General features: G+C 33.6%; 2 long non-coding RNA genes across 2 annotated transcripts; one reads left to right on the forward strand and one right to left on the reverse strand.

The window, feature by feature from the left end:
• Window positions 1-2,800: 2,800 nt before the first annotated feature.
• Window positions 2,801-4,291, forward strand: LOC125653274 (uncharacterized). The gene is made up of 2 exons (XR_007361854.2): window positions 2,801-3,284; window positions 3,927-4,291. It is a non-coding gene; the product is annotated as an uncharacterized LOC125653274 (long non-coding RNA).
• Window positions 4,292-8,912: 4,621 nt separating this feature from the next.
• LOC130048243 (uncharacterized) lies at window positions 8,913-11,041 on the reverse strand. Its single transcript, XR_008797093.1, has 2 exons — window positions 10,427-11,041; window positions 8,913-9,724 (listed from the first exon to the last, which is right to left on the reverse strand). It is a non-coding gene; the product is annotated as an uncharacterized LOC130048243 (long non-coding RNA).
• Window positions 11,042-14,146: the final 3,105 nt, after the last annotated feature.

Raw genomic sequence — 14,146 nt, forward strand, 5'->3', positions numbered from 1 at the left:
AAATAATCATGAATTGTTGGAAAAGGCCACTTTTAACAGAATAAACACTTAATTGGGTACAGTGTATCACTGCATTTAATAACATTGCATCAATTTTGGTTGAAGGTGGCCTTCAAGTTAAAAATATTTAAGATATACGACTAATCTCGTATTTACTCGAATATCTAGAAATATATTAAGATATTTTTCCGTATCAAGGTCTTCATGGCCCAGTGTTTGTGAGAAACTTTTTAAGATAGAAAAGACAGGGACTTGGGGTGTGGATCATGATTATTCCATCCACACACGCACCTAATTTTTTCTGAATCTAGGATATGCTTATTTTATCTATTTATGTATTGTAGACATCCAACACTATTATTTATCGTCTCTGTCACGTGTTTATAAGAAGAGAAGGAATGCAACTCTTTTCACGTCGTCTGTCTTACCTGGTTCAAACTTCACCTGATTTTTTTAATTAAAGCAAGTCAAAACATTGGATATGCATACATAAAAATAATGGTTAGACATTCTTCTTTACTTTCGTGTTTCCGTTAATTTTTTTAAACTCGCGAATATCTAATTTAATCAATCAAATCACTGACTGTCGGAGTCAATTCCGTTGCTGTGCATCAACTGGCCAGGAAGTGCAGGGACGAAACACCAATTAGAGGAGCTAATTAACATATTGATATAAGTATATAGTTCTATTTGAAAGATCTGGTTGTGAAGTTATAATTAACATACTTACATTACATGGTAGTGATATAGTATACTTACATGTATATGTACTTTGCAAATTGTTTTCTGTTCATACAATTAATATATAATGAAATACAATATGATAACTTGTTCTTTGGAACCATAGATTCATGCAGTTAACTTTTGTATCTTGCAATTTTGCCATGTTTTAAAACGAAAGCCTGTAATAACCTAAACATTCTAGATTCCAATGTGTCAGGTAAATCTATACATTCCATTTTAATACATGAGTCGGTGAGATTATCGGAAAAGGCGCTATCACTTTCTTTTGATATGTTCTATCTTTGATCTGTCGGTGGGTTTACTTCCTTCTCTAAGCGTTTTTAAAATTCCCGTTTGGTTTAAATATTTGCAACTACCGCATAGTTGAAGATTTCAAACAAAGTCGTCATTGGATTGATCATCCTACAATGTAACATGCAGTGTTACATTGTATAAGATTAATTTAATTCTTATTGTATCCTTGTTTGTGATTGGTCAAATTTCAATTGAGGAACGCAAGTTATTTTTGTATGACCTGATTTGGTATGGGGACACACCCCCTTGACAACCAGATGTCGGAACTATTTTTTTTTCTCTCTCTCTCTAAATTTACATCGCAGCACTGTTTTCAGCCTTCTATGATATAGAAAGTCAACGTGCACAATAAGATACTTCGGTTTGATACACATGCTGTTTTCTCGTTGTCAATATTAGCATCAACTTGTACGAAAATCACTGTTGTAAAACATCTTTCTCTGTATGTATGGTCGAATAATAGATTAAAACAAAGATATTATATTCGAATTAATGATTTGCCAAGTAAGCATTACCCTGTTCATTTTGAAATAAATTTCTCACTGGGGAAAAGGAGGGGGGGATGTTGTTTCATTCCTTGATCCGTCTTTCAACAAAGCTAACAAAAATTCATACGTCACATTTTATCACATGACGTCACACACATGTGGACCGCTATTTGTTACTTGCTTACATATTTTCTTGTGTCGGATTTACTATTAGCGACAACATTGCATACAAGGGTAAGTTTTCATCAAGTAGAAGCTTTCACAGAGTTGAAAGCCGTAAATTATTGCATTTTCTGATATTTGAATATTTATTTTGGGTAGGCCTAAACAGTGCAATTTCCCGTATTTTCTCAATCTGTCGGAGATGAGCGACTTCAAAGTCGTTCTCTATCTCTAAAGGGCAGCGAAATACGCATTGCATGGATAGTCTACGCATATTTTCTATCATGATAAACTTCACTTTCGATACAGTATTTTGATAAATGGCTAGGCTCCGAAGAACTAAGATTAAAGATGGCGACCTTCGGCTTCGCAGCTAGACGCTTCGTGTCGCTGTTGCTAAGTAAATCATTGCACGGCTTAGTTGACTTGTATTTTTCCGAGTTTATGTACATTTTGATAAACGATGGTTACCATCTTTGTCTCTTGCATTAAATTATAAGGAATCAATGAGTTTAATTCTGGGGCAAGTTATACGAGTATAACCTGGTTTGGGTCAGTTTACGCTTTTTTATAATCCGCTGTAAACTGACCCAAACCAGGTTATACTCGTATAACTTGCCCCAGAATTAAAGTCATTCCTTAAATATTAAATGTAAAATGTATCTGTAAACATAGACTGAATATATACTTTCAATGTCAATGACACGTCTACACTGTAAATGTTCGGCCTATACATCATTAGGTTACCGTTTTCTTTGGGGGCATTGTATGTGCGCAAAAACATATAAATTGGATGACCAATTCCGTGAAAAGAAGAGGAAAGTAAGCTTTTAAACATGGTGGGCTAGATGCACTTTAATGTTTTTTAAAGAATGAATGTACAGTGTAGTTTTATTTACCAAGATCAGGGAAATATATTTGTTTGAAATACCATACATGTATTACTTTAAAAAAAACAAGCAAACAGAAAACAATCAACAACCATGTATCATTCTTCTCATCCAGTATATGTTTCACGAGATGACAGGTAACACTGAACACGTATCCAGCTACCTCACATGATCCACAACTACCTCACATGATCCACAACTATCTCACATGATCCACAACTATCTCACATGATCCATGCCTTATACATGATAGACTAATGAAATAACAGCTCACATATAGGATGATAGTGATATCAATTAGTTTATTTATAGGATTACAGTGTTTTTTTGCCTCCACATTGTTAAATTCCTAGTCTCCCACGAGGCATGTGTCCACCTGTAAATTCAGTCATTAATTGTTTTCTTCGGTTGAAACAGTGTTAAATGCGTCAAAGAAATAAATGACAAAGAAAAGGTGTGTACCGATGCATCAAGAAATCTCCCTAATTACGGCAATGTATAAATTAGTGAAAACTTCTACGACAGACCACTGTGAATGTGATGCTCTATCCATTAATAATGAAGACTATACTGACGTGTGCTGTGATTTTGGTATTAGCTGTGTGCTTTAGTCAAGGACGAATATTAGGAGATCAGCAGCTGAACGTTGGCGGTGATTTACTAAAACTACCCAGTGGTCAACAAATGGAAGTCCCTTTCCGGAAAGGTTAGTCCTTAAACGATTAGTTACAGATTGTCATGAATTAATTTTATGTAATATTCGCAATAAATTAAATGTGTTTAAGAAAATTAGCTTTTCAGCTTTTATTGCACAGAATACTAAATACTTGGTCAATACGTATTGCACAAAATTAAAGCTCGCCTTCTTTTTTACCCCTTAGGCCTAGCATATATGATATACTAGGGTCAAATATTTTTAGTGAGCTTGATTTCCGTGACTATGAATGCATTTGCCTAAACTTGTTATATATTTGTTACCGGTACTCGGATTCTTAATAGTCAATTCAAATGTGGAAAGGAATTGAAAAGGTTTGTATTTGCTGTCGAAAGGATTTATAATCAAAATGCTATTAAAATTAATTTCCATGATCTTACTATTTCATATAAAATACCGGTATTGCCATTATCTACATGCCTAGATGTGTATTTGTATTACAATGTTGATGTATAAAAGTACAATTAGAGTCCAGGAACTAATTCAAATGTTGTCAAATAATGAATTTGTTTGATTTATTTTCCCAAACAGTACACCGTATATATTTCATATGATACATGTGTATGTCTTTCTTTGTATATAATGTTGTCAATTCAAACAAACATCTATCTTATGGCACCTTTTTATATGTAGGTGATATCACCCAAAAAAGAATTGGAGGGGTATACTATACGGGTTTACGACGTAGGAGACCGTGTACAAAGAAATACAGACTCCGGTGTGCTATCCGATCAAGAGGTGCACCCCACCCTTTATAGAGAACCTTCCTGGAGGTCTAGATCAACAGTTACCCTCCATCCTTTATAGAGAACCTTCCTGGAGGTTCTATTTTCCTTTCCCTAACTGACTCAAATATTCCACATTGAAATATACAGATATAAATACCAGTGGCGAATATCATGAACGAAAAACGATTGTTCCAATATGTTTTGTTATTTGTTATGTCACTGTATTAACTATTGATACCATGGAATTAAATCTTCATCTGTTTGTCTAGAGATATTGAGTCGTTTTATTGGAAAACCATTCTACATGTATCATATCCATCTATTATATATATATATATATATATATATATATATATATATATATATATATAAAGCACTAAATAATCACAACTAGGTACTGAAAATTTTCGCCCCAGCCCGGGGTCGAACCAGTGACGTACGGCACCCACCGCCTAGCAAGATTGTCAAACCAGTGCGCAAGTCCACTCGGCCACAACGACTTCCCTATATATATATAGTGGGATAAATCTCCGATATAATCTTCTAGAGTGCTCGACGTGGCCTCACGAAGCTACATAAGTTGATGATCAAATGGAGTTCAATCACATAACATTTATTTCTCTACAGGCTGTTTCGTAAGGGGTTGGTTTCCCCTCACTCGTCGGGAGAAAATGACATCTAACGAAAAACATCCGCCTGGCTGAGTATATGTTACACAGATACATACTGGATAGTTGCTAAGCATGATTACACACAGGACTGAGTAAATAGAAATTTATGGGAATGACGGCAAGTGCTGACAAGTTCTGAACGCTTATTCAATGAAGATTTTTCGGGATGACATATTATAAAGAATTTCTCTAGAATACAAAGGTTGCACTTTTTTGAAATGTTTGAGTATGATGATGTTTTTCCTAAAATTTCCCACTTGATTTTGTAGTCAATATTTTTGTCTTTCAATGTCCATATAAATTTGCTGAACTCGGTGGTATTCTTTTTCGTGGGATTGTGGTTGGCGTATCTTAATTTGAATTCGGTGTCTGCTAGTCCCACGTAGCTCTCTTCTTGCCCATTATCGGCTCTGACTCTAGCTAAATACACTATATATATATATATATATATATATATATATATATATATATATATATATTAGAAGTTGATTCGGCACAGTTGTAAATAAATATTGAAAATCAGAATGACACATTCCATAAAAAACAATCATTTACGTATATTAACAGGTACCTAGCTAACAGGTACCCTCCATCCTTTATAGAGAACATTCCTGGAGGTTCTAGTTTCCTTTCCTTAACTAACTCAAATATTCCACATTGAAATATACAGATATAGATTCCAGTGGGTAATATATGTAACTAGACCTCCAGGAAGGTTCTCTATAAAGGGTGGGGGACTCCAATGTGTCATCTGATTTTCAATATTTATATATTATATATATATATTATATATATATATATATATATATATATATATATATATATATATATATATATGCTCACAAAAATTTAAAAATACGCCTTTCAGGAAAAGAGACTATTAACCCACTAGTGGATGCGAAGATTATCGTATTGCTCTCAGATATGTTCTGATCTCGGGAGACCGATGTGTGACATCCCAACAATCTTATATACTTCAGACCAGTAGGAAGCTATTAAATTTTAGGAGGCGGCACCTCCTTATCACGATCCTAAATTGATAATTTGCTCGAAAATTTGAATTTGTTTGATTGGGAAAACGAGAAAAGATTGTATGGTTAAACTATAGGATACAATACAAAGTAAACAGTGTTTCTTCCGATATGCTTTTCGTCCTTGGTAAAGATCCCTCCCTGCTCAAAGGCCGTAAGCGCGTAGCATAGGCCTAAATTCTGCAACCCTTCACTATCAATGATGACGTCTCCATATGAGTGAAAAATTCTGGACAGGGACGTTAAACAACATAAAATCAATCAATCAATCCTTGATAATGTTTGATTTTACAATTAACAATAGCTATCAAATTTAACCACATATGTTGAAAAACTTTTAAAAACAAGAACGTTCTACATTTGCCCAGTTGAAATGTGACGTTGATTTGAACATATTGTTCGCGTATAATGGTATTATGCAATGTAGATAGGCAACTTGCCCTCTCCCTACAAAGAGTATGACATATATACAAATTTAATGAGTCACATTGTACATATGTGTTTCAAAACATTAAAGTATAAAGTAATGATATTTTTTACTACTTAAGTGCATTTTCGATTCAATCCTTGGCTGAATCTAGCAGGTTCGTACATTATTTATTTTTTCTGCAACTTTCAACGATTCATTTCCCATTAAAAGTGTATGAGTGTCAACAGTATGAATTTTATCAAGTCTTAAAGATTTAAGAAATGAAACTTATAATTCTTTGTTTGATGCATATATCAAACGAAACATTGGACGGAAAACTTCATCAATGCGCGTAGCGCTGAATTAAATATAAAGGAGGATAACAAGTGGTGACTGGATTTATGCTGCATTGTGTTGGAGATGTTGAACACTGGTTGTGTCGTTGGAACGGTGGAATGCAACTCGGCTCCATTTCGAGTAAAAAGTTCAACACCTCTTCATCTACATGTAAAACGCACTCGTTGACTGAGCCCCATATAACGCAGTTCAATTTCATTAATATTTACCAGATCAGAAGTCGCCACTTGCTCCGTCATGTTATCGATCTCGTAAAGCAGACGATTCATACCGGGAATTCGTGTAATCTGTCTACTTCTACCAGTAAGGGGTCTACGTCATCAAGTTGACTATTTTGCCACGTCATCGCTTATGAATTGTTTCTTTAAATTACATGTAATTTGTATTTTATTCATATCTTTAGTTGTGCTTATTTTTGATAGCAATGAAAAACAAAAATCAAACGAATGCATGTCGTTATATAAAATGAATGTGTAGAAAATCCCGTTCTATAAATAGCGCTAAAAGTAGAACGGGGATGACGCATTCCATAGAAAAGTAGTCCCGCGTGTTTAGTGCAGATGAACTCCGAACGAAATTTTGACAGAGAAATCAAACGAATTTTTCAACCAATCAGCATCGTTGTTAAGTCATCACTTTAAAAGTTATTAAATGATTGATCAATGAAAGTGTTCTTACCCTCTGTGAATTCTGGACAGAAAAAAAAATAATGGTGCGCATTATTTACTTTTCCACAAGAACACAATGGGCATGCAACAATATTACATGTACATCCGTAAAGATCATTATGATATACATATATAGACTTATGACGAGGTCTAGTATGAATAATGTTCAAGTACCTATCGCCATAGTTAAAAGAAGATCGTGGTAGTTTAGTTTTAGATCGTGGTAGTTTAGTTTTACGCTCTAATTTGAGATTGAATGAGCATTTGCTTTTGTCTTGTTGTCCAATGTATCATACTTGATGTTTTAGAACTAAGCCAAATCGGTTGTCCTGCTTTCTATATATGCATATCGCATGTATGCGGTTTAATATTTGCTTAAGTTCACAAATATTCGTGACTCTTGTAAGTTTGATTGTTTATAGGTAACTGAATAATGTGTATATCAGACACTCATGTTTCCTATTGTCATAATGTATATTTTTTACATAACTCTCAAATGATAAGATTTATTCATTATATAAAAAGAACATTAAAAGTTTTGGAACTTGTGTACGATTTTTATTGAATATAGTCGAACCCATTCAGCTCCTTTCAATTTATTCTCAATTTGCACTACATTTTTTTTTGTATACATATACACACAATGTTAAACTAAGAAGGCAATGCAATGCACGAATTTACATATATTTTTTAACCTAGAAATTTATATTTGGTACTCATAATAAAAACCTTTTACATGGAAAGAAACTAAAAACTTATAATATATTTGGTCCGTTTGTGCATTTTAAAAAAAATAAGCTATTCAATGTATAACGACCATATTTCACATCTATCATGCTACATGTATCATTTCAAAGGTTCATCAAATAAAGATAATCCACCATAGGAATTTTCAAACTTTTGTTTACTGCTTGTTTTATTTCACCTCGAATTTAACATTGAAGTCTATGGGAAGAGCTTGTTTTAATAAAAAAAAAAAGTTTTAAGAAATTATACTTTCATACAAATTTTTGGCAGAAAGCTGCATGCACTTTCTCTTTATGAAAATATGAAATGAAATTAATCATTTACCAGAAAACTTTCTAGAAAATTATATTTTTCTTATTTTTAGAAAGAACAGATAACTCCTCAAAAAGCCTCAAGTGTAGAATGGTCAGCTTCTAATCATTTACCAGTCATGTGAATTTCATCTACTTCACTTTCATCATTATTTAACAAAGATTTATGTTGATTTAAATCCTTGAAAATTGTTCAATATCCTTTCGTTATACATTGAATACCTTAATTGCAATTTACGAGTTAAACAAGTCATGAATTGAAACTCATCCCCAACATCATTTTCACAGAACGTACACATTCTCGGATTTCTGGGTACATTATCAACCTGTTTCAATTGGTTTTGAATCTTGCTAATGTAATAATAATATTCCTTGGAGCATTTGCTTCTGAATAACTTATAAACGAAAAAAAAATACTATTTACAAACATTATAAAGCACACCTTTGCTTGTATTACAATCAGAGGCCCATTTCTGACCAAATTTATCATTTAGAGTTTGTATAATAACAAAAGTACAATGTACAAAGAAAAACAAAACAGATGTATGTATGGGACAGTGTAGAGGTACAATTAGACAGTATTTCTTGATTGATTTTCTGATACATGTATTTTATCATGCAAACACACATTACCACTCTACCTGTATAGAAATGCTCTACATATCCCTTCCTTTTCCTAATTAATGATAACAACCAATTAACATATTCTGACAAACGTAATCATTCATTTATTTTCATTTGCTCAAACCACAATGAAAGTGGTACTTGAGGTACAATATACAAATTTTACGTATTAATACAAGTAACATCAGAAGAATGTATATATGTATGTAAATATATGCATAAATATGTTCAAAAATGTGAAGTTTTATGATAAGGCGAACACATGTATCTTTCGAATAAACATGTTTAGTTTTTTTAAAGGTTTTTAACATCACTGGTTGACATGATTTTATAACATTTTATAACACCTTTCATTTCATTACATTTGGTCTTGTACAATATTTTCTGTGTAGGTAATTTTTCTTATACCGATAAAAGCACTGCACTCCAACACAAAATGGTATACAGCTGAAACTGTTTGTTTCATAACATAAAACACATAATCTTCCGTTATATGGTATACTAAACTATCGGCCTGTCTCTACTGGGGGCGATGGTTTGGGATAAGACATTTCAGGAAGCTGCTGCTAAGTTTCTTAGGTAGATATTGAAGATAGGTTTTCAGACCAAAATTTGTTATAAAAATTCTGAATACCTTGGAAGTATTTAAACATCACTTGGCCACGTCTGGAAAAATTGTTTTTCAACGTTTGTTATCAATTTTTCATTCACAGTAAATTGTTAGAAAGTCCGCATATACACAGTGATGTACCTCAGTGGTAGTCAAATTGTAAAATCACACTGTAGCTTTCTTCTTTTCCACAAACCTACAATTCACGCCTCTTCTTCTACACATCCTCGTCTTTTTCTTTGAATCAGAATTGTATATACCTTGTCTTCTGACTGCTAATGAAATATGTAAATTTTCATAAGTGGGCATTAGCTGCCAAAGACATCTGCTTATTATTACCAAAACGACTGAAATAGCACATAAAAATAACCACTAACGTACATGTATCGTGCAATATTTTGCAGTCATTTTGACACTAGAATTTCTTTGTCTATAATGAAACAATGTCATAAACATTTTTGAATGGGAATAAATAAAGTAATGTCGAGATATTATATAAAATTTTCGTAAAATTGGATCTTCACCTTGCATTGGAGATCGCCTTTCTTAAAACTCAGATTTAATAATCCTCATTTTAAACACATTTTACCGTTTTATTCACAGTTCATAATTAAAAGTTAATCTGTTTACACTCTGTATGTCTGTTAATACTCAACGATAGTCTCTCAGACAAGTAAAGTTATATTTTTCAAGAGTTAAAGTTTTGAATTATTTCCTTCAATCCAAATAGTAAATCATCTAATTTTATATGTATAGCTTACCCGATTAAAGTATTAACGGGTAACACATGAAACCCCACTAGGATACGTGTACATGTATATATCTAAGTACCCTTAGGTAGGATATACTATACATAAATTATATGATTCAAGCAAAAACTAATAGAGAAATCGGATCATCAAACTTGTAAGGTATGAAATAAGCAATGTACAAATAAAAATGATGTCACATCTATATAAGAGAGGAACATAACTTACCAAAAGAAGGTTTGATTGGGTAGGGATTCCGCTTGATTAGGTAGGGATTCCGTTTTAGAATATTGCGCAAGGGACTATTTCTATCGATTACATTCTTTTCCGCCGTAATCCCGATGATTATATAGGCAAATACAACTACTAGAAAAACAACCAATCTCCTAGTCTTCATGTTTTAAAACTATGGATGTTTAGCTTTCAGGATATGCCTTTAAAATGAAATATGAATTAGGAGCAATACCTTTTATACTATCACGACGTGTGAAGGTCACTTACAAAACTTATACCAACTATGCTTACTAACACTCTTATGTAGGAATCGTCCTCGACAATTTTAGATTTACATATGAAAATACAGGAAATCCTGAGACGCCAACCATTTGACTAATAACACAATGTACGGCAGTCTAGTCTGTTTGAAATTTAAACATTGCTGAAATGGCAACTGTAATTTACTAAACATTAAATGAATTTAAATTGGGGAATTCATAGCTTGGCATTGCAAGAATTTATACACTCCCGATAGAAATAAAATAAAAATGTTGAAAAAGTCAAAGGAACCAAAAGAATTACGTTTTACAAATGAAATATACTTATGCTCCCTTATTACAAACAGCCTGTTCTGGTCGTCTGTTTGTTTTGCGTTCCTTCCAGAATTCATCAATCGCATTTTTTAAAAAGACGTCACCAACATTAGGTTAAGTGCCACAAGAGTGACGCATACATGTACAGTGTAGCTCTCGGTGCTGTGACAATGAGGGTTCTTTATGTAGGTCTCATCTGAAAGACCCATGACTCTCATTTCAAAATGCCGTATTAGACTACCCTTTATACATTTTGAATTTTACGTGGTCAAGGTGCGAGTGAGACCTTGATCCACGACTTCTTGGTTACGAGCGAAGGCTTAAACCACTGAGCCACCGTACCACAACCGCTGAACAATTTAAACAATTACACAGCAGACCAATCCTTTTTATGCTTCCTCTTTCCTCCCCATGTAAATCAAATAAAATCAAGAGTTAAAAATTGTGTTGAAAAGTGTTTTTGATCAAACGTTCGATCAATACTTAACATAAAATATATACAAACATATACGTCAATTACATATAAATGTAAGCAAAATATCTCTCCAAAAATAGCTACATGTAATCGTTATACAACAAAATTACAACAATGTAACATCATGGTATATTTTATTTTGTTGATTACACCAGAATACATAGGTAATTTTCAGTAACCATATGTAAAATCCCAGAAAATTATGCAACAAACAATGAACATGTTAGTTGTGTACACAGTTACATAAATATTTTAAACGGATGTAACTTGACATTTGTAGGTGGCGTAAAGGTGGGCGCCTAAGTCCAGAAGATTTCAAAAAGTGAAAAAAGATGACTAAGTCATTAGAGCTAACTTTGTACCTTTTTAAATCCGCCTTTATACAGAGGAGGATACCGTTGAGAGATCACTAAACGATCAGGTCAGACCTGTTATTGGCCGCCCAGCCATCGCTATGACGTCCCAGTTTCTCCCGAATGATTTCCATTGTCCATGGTATCCTCAAAGACTTGACTCTGCTTACTGGCTTTGAATGGTGCCAAGGAAAGCAGTCTCTCATCAGATTGCTGAAGGATCGCCAAAAGAACGCACGCAGACAATCTCTTAGATCTCCCATTAATAGTTATCTATATCTTCGACACATAATTCCGTTTCAGCTGTAGAATATTAATTCATGTTGATATTAGTTTTTGTTATGATTGAAAATGTTGATAAAGTGTTTGTGTAATTCTACGTGTAAAATGACGCTCTATGTCCCGGGGTACATGATGAAGAGGGGTAGATAAGTACAGCGTAGTTAAGTCTATTCTCAGTTTATGGTCTCTCTTGTCGAGTTAGTTACAATTCCAACCGCTTTTTATTACTTATACCATGCTAAGGTATAAAATAGACGTTCAAATATGAAAATATCCAGTGAAAGTCACAATTATAGGGCAGATAGCTGTTGCCACTGAAAATTTTAGGAATATGTAGGGAAATTACTCTCTGTAATAAATCCCTGGAAGGGAAACATATTGTGTCTGTTGCTGAAATACATGCTTATTAAACAAACCTTGGGGATGTTTTATAGAGTCCCAAAACATTCAACAAAACACTTAAGCATGCACGTTTTTACTATAGTAATTCAAAGTTTTACTACATCAAACTGTAGCTAACAAAAGCAACGGAGTACTACTGTATGATTTTAAGGGTGACATGCCGTAATTGAAGAAATATTAGTAGCATTTTCTCTTTCCGGGTCTCTTAACGACTAATAAATAGGTGCATTGTGCCTTCATGGTTTGCATTTATAAAAATTCATGTTCCGATCGTACATTGTTGGGTTTTGAAAATATACTATGACATCTATAGGCCAGACTAATAACATTTAAGATTCTAGGAGTTTGAAGATCATTATCTATGCAAAACTGCAAATTAAAGAATTCTGTCGATGAAACTAATCTGTGTAGATTATTTTGTTGTGGAGGAAAGTTTTGAATTTGCTTTAGGAACGATTCGATTATAAAGTGCAAGGTGAGAGGTTAATTATATAAGTGAGTACATGCAAGTGAATGGTTCATCATAGTGACATGTGTTATATACAATCACAGCATGAAAATACACATATGATAGGAAATTAAACACCCGTCCCATCGGGCCTATATGTCACTTTTTGCAGCAGAACATTCAATTAAGATACCCTGGCATTACGCATGGTGTTTAGCATATATGGTCTGTAAGTATATGCTAATTACAAGACGTTTGCGGTTTGTCTAGGTAAAAACGATTGCTCTAAAATTTGTAAATGCAGTGCAATGAAGCAGAAAAATGACATTCATCTTCTACATGCACTATTTGAAGAACATCAATTACATAATCTATCAGATAAAGCCTACCTCTATACCACCACATCTAAATTGCGCAAGTATAGAACGATGACATTTTGGAATATTCATAGCAATATATCTTTCTGTTTGAAAATCACTATACGGTTTGGTAAATTCTAAGTTTTGGGATGTTTTGGATTACTTCATTCCAACCACTTAAAACTTCCCTGACGAAGTATCATATTTAGGAAATCGACAGACATGTCAAGAGATTAAAAAAGACGTTTGATTTTGTGACCAATTTGTGTTGTTTAATCGTTCCATTACCCACAGGAAGTCTGTCGTCCAGCATTCTAAGGAGTCGATTCCACTATCGTAAATTATTCATTTGATGACGATAAAAAGAGAACCAACAACTTTCTCATTGAATACTAGTGGGTAAAATTTAAGTAAACCGGTGCACATCACGAAAATATTGCAACACACGATGTTGTACAAATTCAACATTATATTTGTCATAACCCCATACACCACTGTAGCAATCCAGAATAGGTGCGACTCCGCATAGGTATATTTTCTCATATGTTCTGAATCCTATTGATTTATTCCTATGTATGAAAGTTGAAGATAATGAACAGTGATCGATCTCATAACTCCTATAAGCAATACAAACTAGAGAGTTGAGCAAACACGGACGCCTGGATATACCAGGTGGAGTCAGATGCCTAGAAGGAGTAAGCATCCCCTGTCGACCAGTGGCACCCACCGTAAGCCCTATATCTTGATCAGGTAAATGGAGTTTTCCTTAGTCAAAATTAGTGTGCCAAGAACGGCCTAGCAATCAGTAGGAAACACGACA

Source organism: Ostrea edulis, chromosome 7, assembly GCF_947568905.1.
Source record: "Ostrea edulis chromosome 7, xbOstEdul1.1, whole genome shotgun sequence".
NCBI classification, from domain to species: domain Eukaryota; kingdom Metazoa; phylum Mollusca; class Bivalvia; order Ostreida; family Ostreidae; genus Ostrea; species Ostrea edulis.